Raw genomic sequence first — 13,949 nt, 5'->3', positions numbered from 1 at the left:
AATGAAAACTAAAAGAATTGGTCATCAGCGGACTTATCCTAAAAGAATAGCTAAAGAAAATTCTCTAAACAGAAAGGAAACAATGAAAGAAGGAAACTTGGAAAACTAGGAAGGAATGAAGAACATGTTAAAAAAAATTCTAGATAAATGAAATAGAGTTTTCTTTTCCGCTTGAATTCTCTAAATTATGTTTGACAGTTGAAGCTAAAGTTACAGCAATCTGATATGATTCTAAATGAAAGTAGAGGAAACATTTAAGACAATTATGTTATACACAGAGGAGAGTAAAGGGATGCTAGAGAGGTAAGGTTTCTGTACTTCTCTTAAGCTGGTAAAATGATGACACAAGTTGGTTGTAAGTAATGTAGACATAACGTCATACCTAGAACAACCACTAAAGAAACTATACAGAGAGATACACTCATGAACACGATACATACCAAAATGTAATTTTTAAAAAGTTCAAATAACCTAAAGAAAGGCAAGAAAAATAAAACAGAGAAGTGAAAAACAGAGGAAACAATTAAAAACAAAAAAGGTCAGACTTAGGTCCTAACACATCAATAATTACACTAAATGTAAGTGGTCTAAAAAATTCAGTTAAAAAACAGAGTTTGGCAAAGCGGATTAAAAAAACATGACCAAACTCTATCCTGTCCAGAAGAAACTCACTTCAAATATAATAATATAAAATGTAAAAGGATAGAAAAAATATATCTTGCAAAGAAAAGCAGGAGTGGCTATATTAATTTCATATAAAGTAGACTTCAGAGAAAAGAAGATTGCCAGAGACAAGGAAGCACATTCAATAATGAAGAAAAGGGTCAATCCATCAAAAAGATGTAGCAACCTTAAATGTGTATGTGAAGTAAAATGTGGCAGAACTGAAAGGAGAAATACGTCAATCCACAATTATAGTGAGAGACTTCAACATCCATCTTTCAACCACTGATATGACAACTAGACAGAAAATCAGCAATGATATAGAAAAACTCGACAACACCACTGACCAACAGGATCTAACTGACATTTATAGAACATTCCACCAAACAAAAACAAAGTCCACATTCCTTTCAAGGGCCTACACTACATTACCAAAATAGACCATATCCTGTGACATAAAAGAAACTGCAACAAATTATTAAAATTGAAATTACACAGAGTATGTTCTCTGACCACAATGGATTCAAGCTAGAAAACTAACAGGAAGATAACAGAAAAAATTCTCCAAATTCTTGCAAAACAAACAACACACTTCTACATAACCATATTAAAAAGAGAAATTCTCAAGAAAAAATTTACAAAATACATTGAACTGGATGGAAATGAAAATACAATATATCAAAATTTGTGGGACATAGCTCAAGCAGTTCTAAGAGGAAAAGTTATAGCACTAAATGAATACACCAGTAGAGAGGAAAAACCTCAAATCAGTATCTAAGCTCTCCTTTAACCTAGAAAAAGAAGGATAAAATAAACTGAAAGAAAGCACAAGGAATGAAATAATAAATATAAGAGCAGAAATCAATGAAATTGAAACAGAACAACAATAGAGAATAAAGCAAAGAGCTGGTTCTTTGAAAAGATTAATAAAATTAACAAGACTGTCAAAAAAAAAAAAGGGAGAAAACACCAATTCCTAATATCAGGAATGAAATAGAGGATAATACTGTAGACACTGAAAATACCAAAAGGGTAATAAGAGAATACTAGGACCAACTCTACATATAAACCTGAAAACATTAGATGAAATGGACCAATGCTTCAAAAAACACAAAATACCATAACTCGCCCAGTATGCAAGACATTTGAATAACCCTATAACTATTAAGAAAATTGAATTATTTAAAAACTCCTAAAAAATCCCCAGACCAGATGGTTTTGTTGGAGAATTCTGCCAAACATTAAAAAAACAAAAAACAAAAACTAATTCTATACAGCTCTTCTAGAAGTAGTAGATGAAGAAACACTTTCCAATTCATTTTGTGGAGATAGTCATATCCTGATTCCTAAACCAAATAGAGACAATATAATAGAAGGAAACTATAAAACAACATTCCTCATGAATATAGACATAAAACCCCTTAGTAAAATTTTAGTAAATAGAATTGAGCAATATATAAAAAGAATTATACAGCATGACTAAGTGGGGCTTATTCCAGGGATGCAATGCTGGTTTAATATTAAAAAATCAATGTAATCCATCATATTAACAGGCTAATGAAGAATAATCACATAATCATTATCAATTGGTACAGAAAAGGCAATTGAACAATTCAGCATAGTTTTTTTCTAAGGGACAAACTTTTTTTTTTTTTTTTTTTTTTGTAGCGAGGAGTACAAGAGGAATTCTCCATTCCTTTTCTCGCTTCTGGTGACTGAACTATGATAGTTAAATGGATAGCAACATACCAGTATCCCCTTGCAGTCGTTGCAATTTTGCAGAAATTCAAAGATGCCTGAGTTATGTGGCTTGCCACTATTTTCTAGACAGATGTGCCAGCTGTTGTGCTTTCCAGTGTATCAGCAGTTGCTACATTTTCCTTCTTGTCTTCGGGTTTCATGGCAAGAAACAGAAGTACTTCCTTGATGTTACTGGAGTCTGTGAGAGACATGGAGTCTCGGTCGATACCCCAGCCAGCTGTAGGGGCAGCCCGTACTCCAGGGTAGTGCAGATGTTTTTGTCTATGAACATGGCCTCATCATTGCCAGGGGTCTTGGCCTTGGTCTGTTCTTGGAAAAGCTACCGCTGCCACATGGAGTCATTCAGCTCAGTGTAGGCATTGCATATTTCCCTCTTCGTGACAAACAGCTCAAAGAGCTCAGACCCTTTTTAGAGAGGTGCTATTTGGCCAAAGGGTTCATTACATGTGGGCGATCACAGATGAGTATAGGATTGACACATAATCAGTTTCAGCAACTCCCCAACAAGCTTATCAAGGAGCCAGGCTGTGGTCTGAGGTAGCGGGCATTCAGTGTCTGCCACACAGATGTCATCAAGAATTTTGTAAGTTTCTTCAGTCTCGTAGAGGTTAGTTCTGGCCACTCATCTACCATGCTGATTCTTCTGAAGGGTGGGGTGAAGTCAATCTCAGGGCCATCTGGATGGTAGGTGACCTTGTAACTGCCTGTAATGTGCTTCACCATCCCTGAAATCATCTCCGTATTTCCTTGAGATTGTGATAGTCTGCGAAGACCATCTAAAACTCACAGGTGGTGAGCTCAGGATTTTGAGTCAAATCAACTCCTTCATCCTGGAACTGGCATCCAATTTCATAAACCTGGTCAATGCCGCCAGCCAGCAGCATCTCATGGCACAGTTCTGGAGCATTCTCGTAGCATTAATCCATGGCCAGCTCACTGTGGTAGGCAGTAAAACGCTTGGCCCCAGCTCCCCCTGGGATGATGTTCATCAGGAGAGTTTCAGCCGCTAGGAATCCCAGCTCATCCAAGAAACTTCTTATGTATGTGATGACTTAGAGCAGACAATAAATTTCTGCCTCACAAAGTCATTCAGGATCAAGTTCAAGTATTGCTGACAATATCGTGTTTCCTTGTCTTTGAGGCCAAAGTGAAGATGAGCTAACATATGCAAGGAAGGAGATGGCAGTGCGGTCTCATAGGGAACGATGCTCAGCTCACCCTCTTGGTTTTCCCAGGACTCCCCTGAGCTCCATTATGTCTCCCCAATGCAGTTTGTTATTGATTGAATACATTCTTTTTCTGATTTATAACTCCTGGGATTGGCCGTGACTTGCACATTGACCCCCTCTCCTCAAAGGTCATAGAAGATGAGCTTTTCCCCAGAAGGTCTTTTGGCATGGATCCTACTTGCCACCTTTAAGGTGATGTCACTCAGGTGTTTCCCAGGCTGTAGGTGATGAATTCTGGATGAAGTGAGTGAGCAAGATGTCTACATAGACCTTGTGTGGGTCTTCCCCATCGACCTTTAGTTGGTGGACTGCTCGGCTGCGGATCTCATATTGGCTTGGGTCCAGGCTCTCTTCCTTGGCACCCACGTCATTATCAGTGGTGCGGTTGGTGGCAACAGCATTGGCCTGGCTTAGTTCTCCCTCACTGAGCTCCTCCTTCTCAGCCTACTTCTCTCTACCTTCTTCTCAGGTTTCAAGTGACTTTTTAGCTCACTTTGGGCTCACCGCCCTCCACATTTACCTGAGCCCCATGTACCACCCGAAAGACTCAACATACATTCTTGATAAAAACTCTCTTTCAAATAGAAATAGTGATAAATGTGCTCAATTTGATAAAGAGCACCTAAGGAAAATATAAAGTCAACATTATACTTGATGGTGAAAGACTGGATGCTCCCTTCGTAAGACTGGGAATAAGGCAAGGGTGTCCGCTCTCACCATTCTTATTCACTATAGTGATAGAACTTGTAGCCAGTGCAATAAGGCAAGAAAAAGAAATAAAAGCCACACATATTGGGAAGGAAGTAATAAAACTGTTCCTATATTCAGATGTAGAAAAGGAAAAACTCAATTTTTTCCTTCCTATGTAGGGAAAAACCCTGTTCTTCCCTACTGTTTTTTTTTTTCTTTGTGTGTGTGTGTGTGTGTGTGTGTGTGTGTGTGTGAATCTCTTTCACTGCTCACACAGAACACTTCACTATAGTCTCTGATGCCAGCCACAATTTCTCTCTGAGTGCCACAATTTCACTCAGTTCTGACATTACCTGGGGACAGCGTCAATTCTCGCAGACTAAGGGCTCAGCCCCTCAAGACTGTCCCCGGCCCCCACTTCAGACACCACTTGTCACCTCAGGTTATCACCCATGCTTCGGCCAACCAGCTGCAGATCGGAGGTCACCATGACCCCCTCCTCAGTTTGATTAATTCGCTGGAGCAGCTCACAGAACTCAGGAAAGCATGCTTATTAAAGGACAGGATGAAGGCCACAGTGACCAGCCAGATGAAGACGCACACAGGAAGGGGTCTGGGAGGATCCTGAGCACACACAGGAACTTCAGTCCCCGCGGAGCTGGGTGTGTCACCCTCCTGGTGTGGGTCTGCCCGCCAGCCTGGAAGCTCTCTGAGCCCCATACTTTGGGAGTTTGTGGAGGCTTCATGGTGAAGGCGTGACCCATCGTTAACTCCGTTTCCATCCCCTCTTCCTCTCTGGAGAACGGTGGGAGGAGGGAGGTTGGGGCTGAAAATCCCAAGCTTCAGGTGGTCTTTTGGGCGGCCAGCCCTCATCCAGGGTCCATCCACGAGCGCTCCCAGAGTCACCTCATCAGAACAGAAGACAGGCCTGTCACCCAGGAAATTACGAGGGTTTCAGGAGCCCTGTGCCGGGAACCAGGGCAGAGACCAACACAGACATTTTCTATTATCTCATAAGACGGTATAATTGTTTATATAGAAAATCCCAAGTTATTTCCAGAAAAGTGCTACAAATAAGAAGTGGGTTCAGCAAGGTCACAGGATACATAACAAAAATCAACTGTAGTTTTATATATTAGCAACAAACACAAGGGCACCAAAATTTAAATTATAATACTATTTGCAGTTGTTCATAAAAATGGAAATAGGTGGAAATTTAACAAAACGGGTGCAGGACTTATATGCTGAAAGCTACAAAACGTTGATGAGAGATGATCTAAAAACACACAAGGACACACTATGTTAATGGATTGAACGACTCTGCTGTTGTTTTAAGAGCATACAGAGCATCCTTTACCTTTAAGGCTGTGGATTAAGAGGGGAAGTGGAGGCAGCAGCCAACCTGTAAGTCCTCAGACATGTCCCATCGTCAGGGACGATCTAAAGCCAGCCTGAAGCATTAGGAAGCGAGTGCCAGCCCTCAGGTGGCTTTCACCTGCCGCTCATGCTCAGTGAGGGGGACCTGGCGCGTGTTGGGGCCTTAGTGTCTGCCTCTTTGCTCTCACCACACACACACGTGGTCAGGCTTGCTGCCTCCGGGGTGTGGCAGGCTCTGGTTGGCTGTGGGGCAGCAAGATGCACACAGACCCTGCACCTGCCGGAGGATGGAGGGGAGAAGAGAAGGGAGAGTTGGCTGTCCCGGGGCTGCCGTCGTGCTTCCTCACTCTCCTGGCTGCAGCACAGGGGGGCTCTGCAGTATCTCTGCAGTGGTGCTGATGATGGAAGACTTCTCTCTGCATACAATTTTTTAAAATACGAAAATAATTCCACAGTGGAGTCATTAGCCCACCACAGGCAGTCTCAGCTGTAATTCATGCCTCCGTATCTCCCACCACTGTAATTTTGTTTTGCATTCATTAGGATGCGAGTTTTTAAAAGGAGGAATCACAATTCCGACGACTAAGATTAACCACCATGTCACTCACAGATATCACTAAGGCTGTAATTCTGAAAAGTAAAGTAATTTCCCTTGTGTGGGGACCATGTGAACAACGCTCAGACTCCTCTCTAGGGTAGGCTGATTGACTCTGCAAGGAAGCGGCTGCTTCTATGGCAACGTGAAGGTTGCCACCACCTTTTCCAGCTTTATTTTGTTCAGAGACAAAATTCTTATCCCTCCCTGGAATTTGAGAAGAAGAGAGTCGGCTGGTGTTCTTGGGTACATAAGAGGAGCGGGTGCTTCTAGGAAGCTTCCTATGCTTTTAACACACACACACACACACACACACACACACACACACACACACACACACTTTTTTGAGCACATCAGTAGGCACCCTGTTTTCTTCTCTGTCAGCAGTTTCATTGCCTTTAAGGTTGGGTGGAAGAGACTTTCCTCTTTACCCTGAAACTTTTTGTAACAGTTTTAGTGATGCAGAATGTTAGTGCTTTGTTCGGCTTAAAGAAGAAGAAAGAGTGCTTCTTTTGGGAAATTTTTAAATGGCTTTTCAAGATCAAGGATGAGTAGAATGGAGGGTAATCCTAGGGGCTGGAGACAATGGTAATGATTGTGAGGATGACAGCGGCCACACCTTGTATACCTACTATGTGTCCGGCAAAGGTCACTTGGCCCTCACATCATGGCCAGCTCCGTCTTACAGCTGAGGAATTTGAGGCACAGCAGGTTTGTGTCAGTTGCCCAGGATAACACAGCAGGTGTCAGAGTCTGTGTGTACACCAGGTGTATCTGATCCACAGCCTGGGTTTTTACCACCACCTCCTGCCTCCTGCCCCCTGTGACGCCTGGGGTGACGTGATGCTGACCTGGTCCCAGGATGGCCTCCCATTAGGCACCAGAAGAGTATCCAGAGCAAACTCAACAGCGAGGCAGCTGGTTTGCTGGTGTTCATTGTGAGAGGTCAGAGTCCTCATGTGCTGGGTCAGACCCACTCCTGTTTGTGTCACTGAACCGTCAAAGAAGCTGGAATTGGCCAACTGTCAGATCCCGGCGACCCAGGCCTGCCTCACTACTGGCTGTTGACGGGCAGGGTGACATGGGTTATCACCCAGGTTTGTAAGGTCGTCCAGAAGTGCCCCGCTCAGTGCAGACCTGGAGACAGCACGGCAGGTTCCTCTGCCTGTGGTGCCCGGTCAGCTGCCTGCTCCACGTGGCACTACTCAGTGTTGTGGCCGGGTAGACAGTCTGCAGAATGGCGGCCCCGCTGGGCACCGCGGCAGGACACCCACGGCTTTTGTGTTGGGGTGAGACCCACGGGTTTCGTGTTGGGGTGAGACCCACGGGTTTCCTGTTGGGGAGCATCTTTATGTTCCTGGCATCTTGATTTGGTGTGACCCTTGAAAAAGAGGAAAAGGAATGGCAAAGGCTCCTTCTGTCTGCAGTGTCTGGCCAAGAAAACATGGGCCCTATGTTTGCGTCTGCGAGTTCGGGGTGGTTCCCTGTTCTCGATATAGACTTTTCGACACTGACAGGAAAGCACCTTCATTTCTTTCTATTTCTGAAATATTCTCGTGTTTAAAAAGTGTCATCGTCACTGACCCATCACAACCCCTGAGGACTTGTCTAGTCTAGTCTGTGGTGGTTGGACTGTTGAGGGCTGGGAGAAAGAAAGGCATCTGGAAGGTACACGTTATTTGTTGGGAATCCTGCAGGATTGGAAAAGCACTCTGAGAGCTTTTCCTTGGGGCCATTTTACATATTAATCACAATTCGGACTACAATTAAAGAAGCATTTACCTATATGCCACACACACATGCATACATTTGAAGTGTGACAGCTAAAACATGGTGATGTGATATGTTGAGTCTGATATTTCAGTGCTTTGTCAGGGTTGCTTTGTCAAAGCCCAATGGCAACCCGTTGAATGTTCAACTTTTTAAAAAAACATATAGGAAGAGTTGTGTGCAGCCTGGCCCTTCCGAGATCCCAAGCTTGATCCAAGGGATTGGTTGGGCTGGGTGTGCTGAGGCTAGGGGCTAGAAGTCGGGGTGTCTGTTGCATGCATCGGTTGATAATAAGCAGCCAACTTTTTGTATCCTGATTGGCCAGCTGGACCAAATCTGCCTGGTCCACCCAGTGGCGTAAAATAGCCTGCTTTGTACATATTTTCGTTCTGAGCTTCAATGTCCAGGCCATCCCAGAGAAGGGGAAGACACAGGAACAGAAAGGCTTGGGCTCACTGAGCAGTGGGAGGGTCTCCACCTGCCTCAGTGGGAATGAGGTGCAGTGATCCAGCTGTGGGGCTCTCACGGCCTCCCTTAAATCCTGTTTGTGGCGGAGTTACTAATGAGGGAAGGAGGCCACAGGGAAGGTAGCCTGTGCCCAGGGATTTGCTCAGCTTTTGTCTGCAGAGGTCAGCATGTGGACAGTGAAGGGTGAGTGTTCTGTCCTCCCTCCCTCTGGCAGCATGGATGCCTACAAACCAGCTTGTACTCCAAGAAGTCTTGAGGTGAAGTCTTCTGGCCATGAAGCTCCTCTCCTTCTTCCGATGACGGGATGTCACTCAGAGTAGACTGATGCAATGATGCCGCAGAGCAGGAAACACGCGAAGCAATTATCTTTTTAGTAGGTCACTGGCCTCCGTTGGGAGAAGAGAGGAGAGGGAGCGTGGGGAAGGCGGGCACGCGGCTGCCGCAGAGGCTGCGTGTGCAGTAGCTGTGCTGGTGATTAATAGCCGTGTCACTTCCCATGAATGTTGCTTTAAGCAGCCGTGTTCGAAATTGAGTGGGAATGAAATAAAACAACCCAAAATAAACGTTTCCTCTCTTCCTTATGAGTTGCTGGGATCCAGAAATGGCTTTTCAGATCTATAATTTTAAAGGGCATCATCCACAGCAGCTCAGAGCTCCAGCTTTGTCCTCACACGGATACTATGCGTATACACGTCACTTGTTTTTAAAGACTATGAAGAATTCAAGCTCAGTGACTTTGAGGTTTTTCTCGGCGCTGAAATAAAAATTATGTTTACAGAGAAAAATATAGCCTTTACATGTGTTTTAAAGAAAAATAGTAACCCAGCAGAGGAAGAGGACAGGAAGGAGCTTGTGCCGTATGGATGGTGACATGGAGCAGTTGGGACGTCTGGCAGGCGGGGTTGTTGACCAGCTGCAGGCTTGCAGGCCTGTGAGCTTGTCCAGGGCAGCTTGCCAGGACATGGCAACCAGAGGATGGGCCTGGACCGTCATGGTCCCCAGTGCGGTCAGCTAGGGACCGAGAGCATAAATCAGAGGGTGACCACAGCGTGGCAGGCAGGGTTCCTGCACTGACCATGCCCTTTCAGGGCACCATCTTGATGCCCCTCTCTCTGCTGCCTCTGCTGGAGCCAGGATGCCAGCTTGGGGGCAGATGGTGACCATCGTGGGATGACCTCTGGTGCATCTCTGGGCAGGAGCTTTTAGAGTCATGCTTTCTCCCAAGAAGCCAAAGAACACATCTTATGGGTGAGAAGCTGGGGGGAACCCTGCTCAGTGCTTTGGGGATAGTCAGTGTCTTGGGCCAGAGGGAGGGAGGGAAAGAGTGTGGGTGCTGCCTCCTGCCCACTCGTTTGTTTCCTTCTAGTGCAGCACAAGGCAAACAAACCAGCGGTAGGTGGGGCTGGTGGCAGGGTGGGTCCTCATGTTTGCGTCCTCCACCCCTGTCCTCACTGCCCACTGCTCCCACGCAGACACTCGCTGTTCTTTTATTGGAACATTGAGTAACAAGCAAGCATTCCAAGGAGCAGTGGAGGGGGGCAGGCGGAGGGGGGCAGGCGGAGGGGGGCAGGCGGAGGGGGGCAGGCAGAGGCGGGATGTGAGGAGGGGTCTGTGTGGAGCTGCTGAGAGGAGTCAGAACTTCCCTCTGTCATCCTTCCTCTTTCCTGGCACCCACACGTGGCCAGGCTGGAGCTCCTGATGGCGGGATAGGTCTGCCCTCAGTGAGCTGCGCGTCCTGCCACAAGTGTTGTTTGGAAACCCAGGTTTTATTATTGTTCAGGGATGGTGAGGCCAACAGATCAGGAAATGCCTGCCACTGAAAACATAACTTGCTATCACAGTTCCCAAGAAGAGGGGACAGGCCACCTGTCACAGAGTCACACAGGGAGCCCCAGGCGCAGTGAGGAAGCTGAGGGAGCGAGGGGAGATGTGGGCGAGAGCCTTGTTTCTGGTTTCCATGGGAAGGAACGGGTGAGGCAGGGTCAGCAGGCTAAGCAGGTTAGGACTGGCCCGTTTGAATAATTTCGAATGTTCTGGTACATGGGGCTGTCCCTGGTTGTCTGGTACCTGGCCCTAGGAAGGTTAGGGCAGGGGACAATGGCCCAGAGTGGAAGAGCCAGACAAAGGTATTGGCTGGGGTGTGGCTCTGCATTGGTTAGTTTGTGCTGGATGATGGGTTCGAAGAGGAGTCATTTCCTCACTCTAAGAACTGGCGGCTCTGGGAGGGACTGTCCCTCCAGCGTCAGCAAGGTCCCAGATGTCAAAGCATCGAAACCTGTGGTTACTACAGGTGCACACGTGCCAGCGTGAAGGGAAAAGTGCTCCCATGTGGGAGGAATAGCAGAAGACACACTTGGGCATTCTCAGGAGAAGCAGCTTCCTGCTTAGACTGGTTTGGGTTTTGAGGAGTGTGCTGAGGAGGGGGAAGGTCTCAGTAGGGGAGGGCATTTGGCTGAGCCACCAACAAGTGGCCCTTAGGAGTGAGGTTGGCTGCAGGCAGAGAGCCCTGCCTGGACAGAAGCCCTGGATGGCAAGATGTCTGAAGGGGCTTAGCAGGAAAAACATGGCAGCAAAAGGTCACTGCCATCAATTTAAGGCCAACAGGTGTCCCCAATCTGGGGTGCCATAAAAGGAGAGACTGTTGACATGAATAGTTTGCCAACAGGGGAAACGGCAGCTTCCAGAGGAAACAGAAAGTACACCACCAGCCCCCTCACTGCCCCCCCCAAAAAAAAAAGAAAAAGGGGAGGATGCATTTTATAGAGAAAGTCCCTGCCCTGGTACCTGATTGGTCCATTTTTATGCAGCCGAGGAACACAAATTCGCACAGTCTGATTGGTCCAAATAGCACTGTACTGATTGATTAGAATCGTTCATTCTGATTGGTTGTTATGGAGCCGCTATGATTGGCTAGTAAAGGTACAAATGAGGATATAGCTGTGCAGCTCTGATTGGATGGGGCAGGTCTCATCCCATTGGTGGAAAGACCATCCCCGTAACCCCTTTATAAGGGCCGGCTAAGCAGGCGGGAACACAGTGTAGGAGGCTGGCAGCCCAGTCTGTGGCTTTTTCCTGAAGGTGCAGCCTGTGTGAGAAGCAGGCCTCTTTCAGCAATGGCTGCTAGACTCTGATGGGAATTTGAACCCAGTTAACCACAAGGAGTCCCTCTTGGCAGGTATATTTTTTTTAGGGATCAACAAACAGTTGGGACACTCAACTAAGGCCAAAGTTGGCTCCTGAGTGCCCAGCTGTGACACCTGGGTGTCACTCTGTGAGCTGGGCAGAGCTGGTTTGCCCTCTGGGAGTTCTAGTGAATTCATAGGCTCACGGTCACAGAACTTAATCAGCCAGCGAGGGTACTGAAGGTGAATTTATTCTAGATGGAAAAAGGGATCCCCTATGGCAGTGGTTGAAAACTCAGTGCCTCTCGGGCTTGCAGGTAATGCCAGCAAGTGGCAGGGCTCTGGAGACGCAGGGGACAGCCAGGCTCCAGCCAAGCGGTTGGCGGCTTCTCTGTTCCAGGGGTCACATCATGGGAATGGGGTCCGGAGTTGCCAGATTCTCCTTGTTTTCAAGACAGACTGTTGTGATGTCACCTGGCCTCTCCGTGGCTCCTTAGCTAAACTCTCCCCTCCTTCTCCGCATGACAGAAGGTACTGGGAGCCCTGCCACCTGGACCCTTGGTGGCCTCTTTCTGCTCTGCACCTGTCACCCTAATTGAACTGTGTGGGCTAAAGAGGAAATGGGATGATTACAAGGTGTGCCTAAATTGGGAAACTGAGGCACACTAGGCAGGGGGCAGATCTAGCATCAAAGATGATCCGTGAGGTCTTGAGTGAGCCACTTGGCCTGTGTCGTCTGCCCGTTGTCCTCGGCAAAACTCATTCATTACACAGACATCAAGTGTCTGCTGTGTGCCGGGCCAAGACTGAGGCTGCAACTCAAAAATGGGCTATTTGATGGGACATTGTCGAAAATTGTTATTGTAACTATTTTTCAACAAAAGAAAACTAAAAGGTGCTGTGATCAGTCTCTTCTTTTGCTGTCACCATGGGCGAAAGCTCCTGAAATGGTCTGACCACACAGAGGAAATACGGTGATTGATGTGGGCAGGGCCCATGCACGGGGCTCTCCTGCTCATACCACCTGGTCTGCTTCTGTGTCCCAGGCTGTGTGCGCAGGGGCTGGGCCTGGGCTTCCTGACCCTGGTGGACGTCCAGCGCCCAGTGTGGTGCCAGTGTCTCCCAGGACAGTGACTCATGTATGGCAACATCTGCTTTTAGTCGACAAGATTTTAGCCACACAGCCATAGAAAAAGCTACACTATAATCACAGCATTTAAAAACGAGAGTCAAGAGGGTGGGGACAAATGGAATTTGTAAAGTGGCCTGACGTTATGATGACACCATTGTTGGGTCTGTGGATTTTTAACTGGATCCTCAGCGATCCAGCTGAAGCTGAGAGGTTTCCCCAGACTCTCAGGCCTCATGTGGTGCCGTCCTGCCCTGCTGTGTTGGGTGGCGTCGGGGCAGTGTTCCCCGGACAGCCATCTGTGGGGGGCAGACTGTGCCTGGGGAGTCCGCCCTCGTAGAGAACAGGCCTCTGCTCATAGTGCTCACAGCGGCTGCCCTGTGTGCCCATTGTCACGTGTGTGTCCCCTCCCACCACACGACAGGGCCGTGTGGGCATGAATTCTAGACGCCTATTCACTGAAAGGACTATGGTGCCCTTTAAAAAGTACAAGACAATTACTAAAGTATAAAATTATATTTAAGCAAATCTTTAGCAAACATAAAAATTAGGACAGATGGCTGCTTCCCCTCTCTGAGTGCTGGGTGGATATCCTCACTTCAGTGGTGTCTGAAGCACAGTTGTGCCTGTTTGATAATGTAGCACGTGTGTACCTGTACGTATATGCCAGTGTGTGCATGGGTGTGCATGCGTGCACGTGTGTGAAATGCTCTTTCAGAACTCCACATGAAGGTCAGAGGTGTTCATGACAGGATGCTATCCTGCCCAGGATCGGGCAGGGGGTGACCTGCCACAGGCCGAGGGATGCTGTGAAACGGTCTACGGGCGTTGCCTGTGGGGACAGCCCCAGACGCACCACATTATAAGCTGCTCCAAGGACAGCCTCAGTTCATGGGAAACAGCTGCCTCCGAGCCAGGCGCAGCACTGCCCACAGGCGCGGGAGCAGGGCAGGATGAGGGCAGCACCTTCTCCGTGCGGGGCTGCAGTGCGGCCGTAGTGGGCTGAAGAGAGCGTCCCGCCTGTACGTCTGGCAGGAGCATCGGGACTCGCATTACCTCCCTGCAGAGAATGTTTTTTTGAAGTATGTTCTCGGACATCGCTCCCGTCCTGTTAATTATGTCACACACTTAGTAAAGGGGAGTAA

General features: G+C 47.3%; 1 protein-coding gene and 1 pseudogene across 1 annotated transcript in view; one reads left to right on the top strand and one right to left on the bottom strand.

The window, feature by feature from the left end:
* ACOXL (acyl-CoA oxidase like) overlaps positions 1–13,949 on the top strand; it is a 248,107-nt gene that overhangs the window by 83,512 nt on the left and 150,646 nt on the right.
* On the bottom strand, positions 2,487–13,845 carry LOC117019303 (lysine--tRNA ligase-like; annotated as a pseudogene).

This window comes from Rhinolophus ferrumequinum (assembly GCF_004115265.2).
Source record: "Rhinolophus ferrumequinum isolate MPI-CBG mRhiFer1 chromosome 13 unlocalized genomic scaffold, mRhiFer1_v1.p Super_scaffold_3, whole genome shotgun sequence".
Lineage (NCBI taxonomy): Eukaryota > Metazoa > Chordata > Mammalia > Chiroptera > Rhinolophidae > Rhinolophus > Rhinolophus ferrumequinum.
The sequence above is the reverse complement of the archived record's forward strand: the minus strand, read 5'-3'. Positions and strand labels throughout refer to the sequence as shown.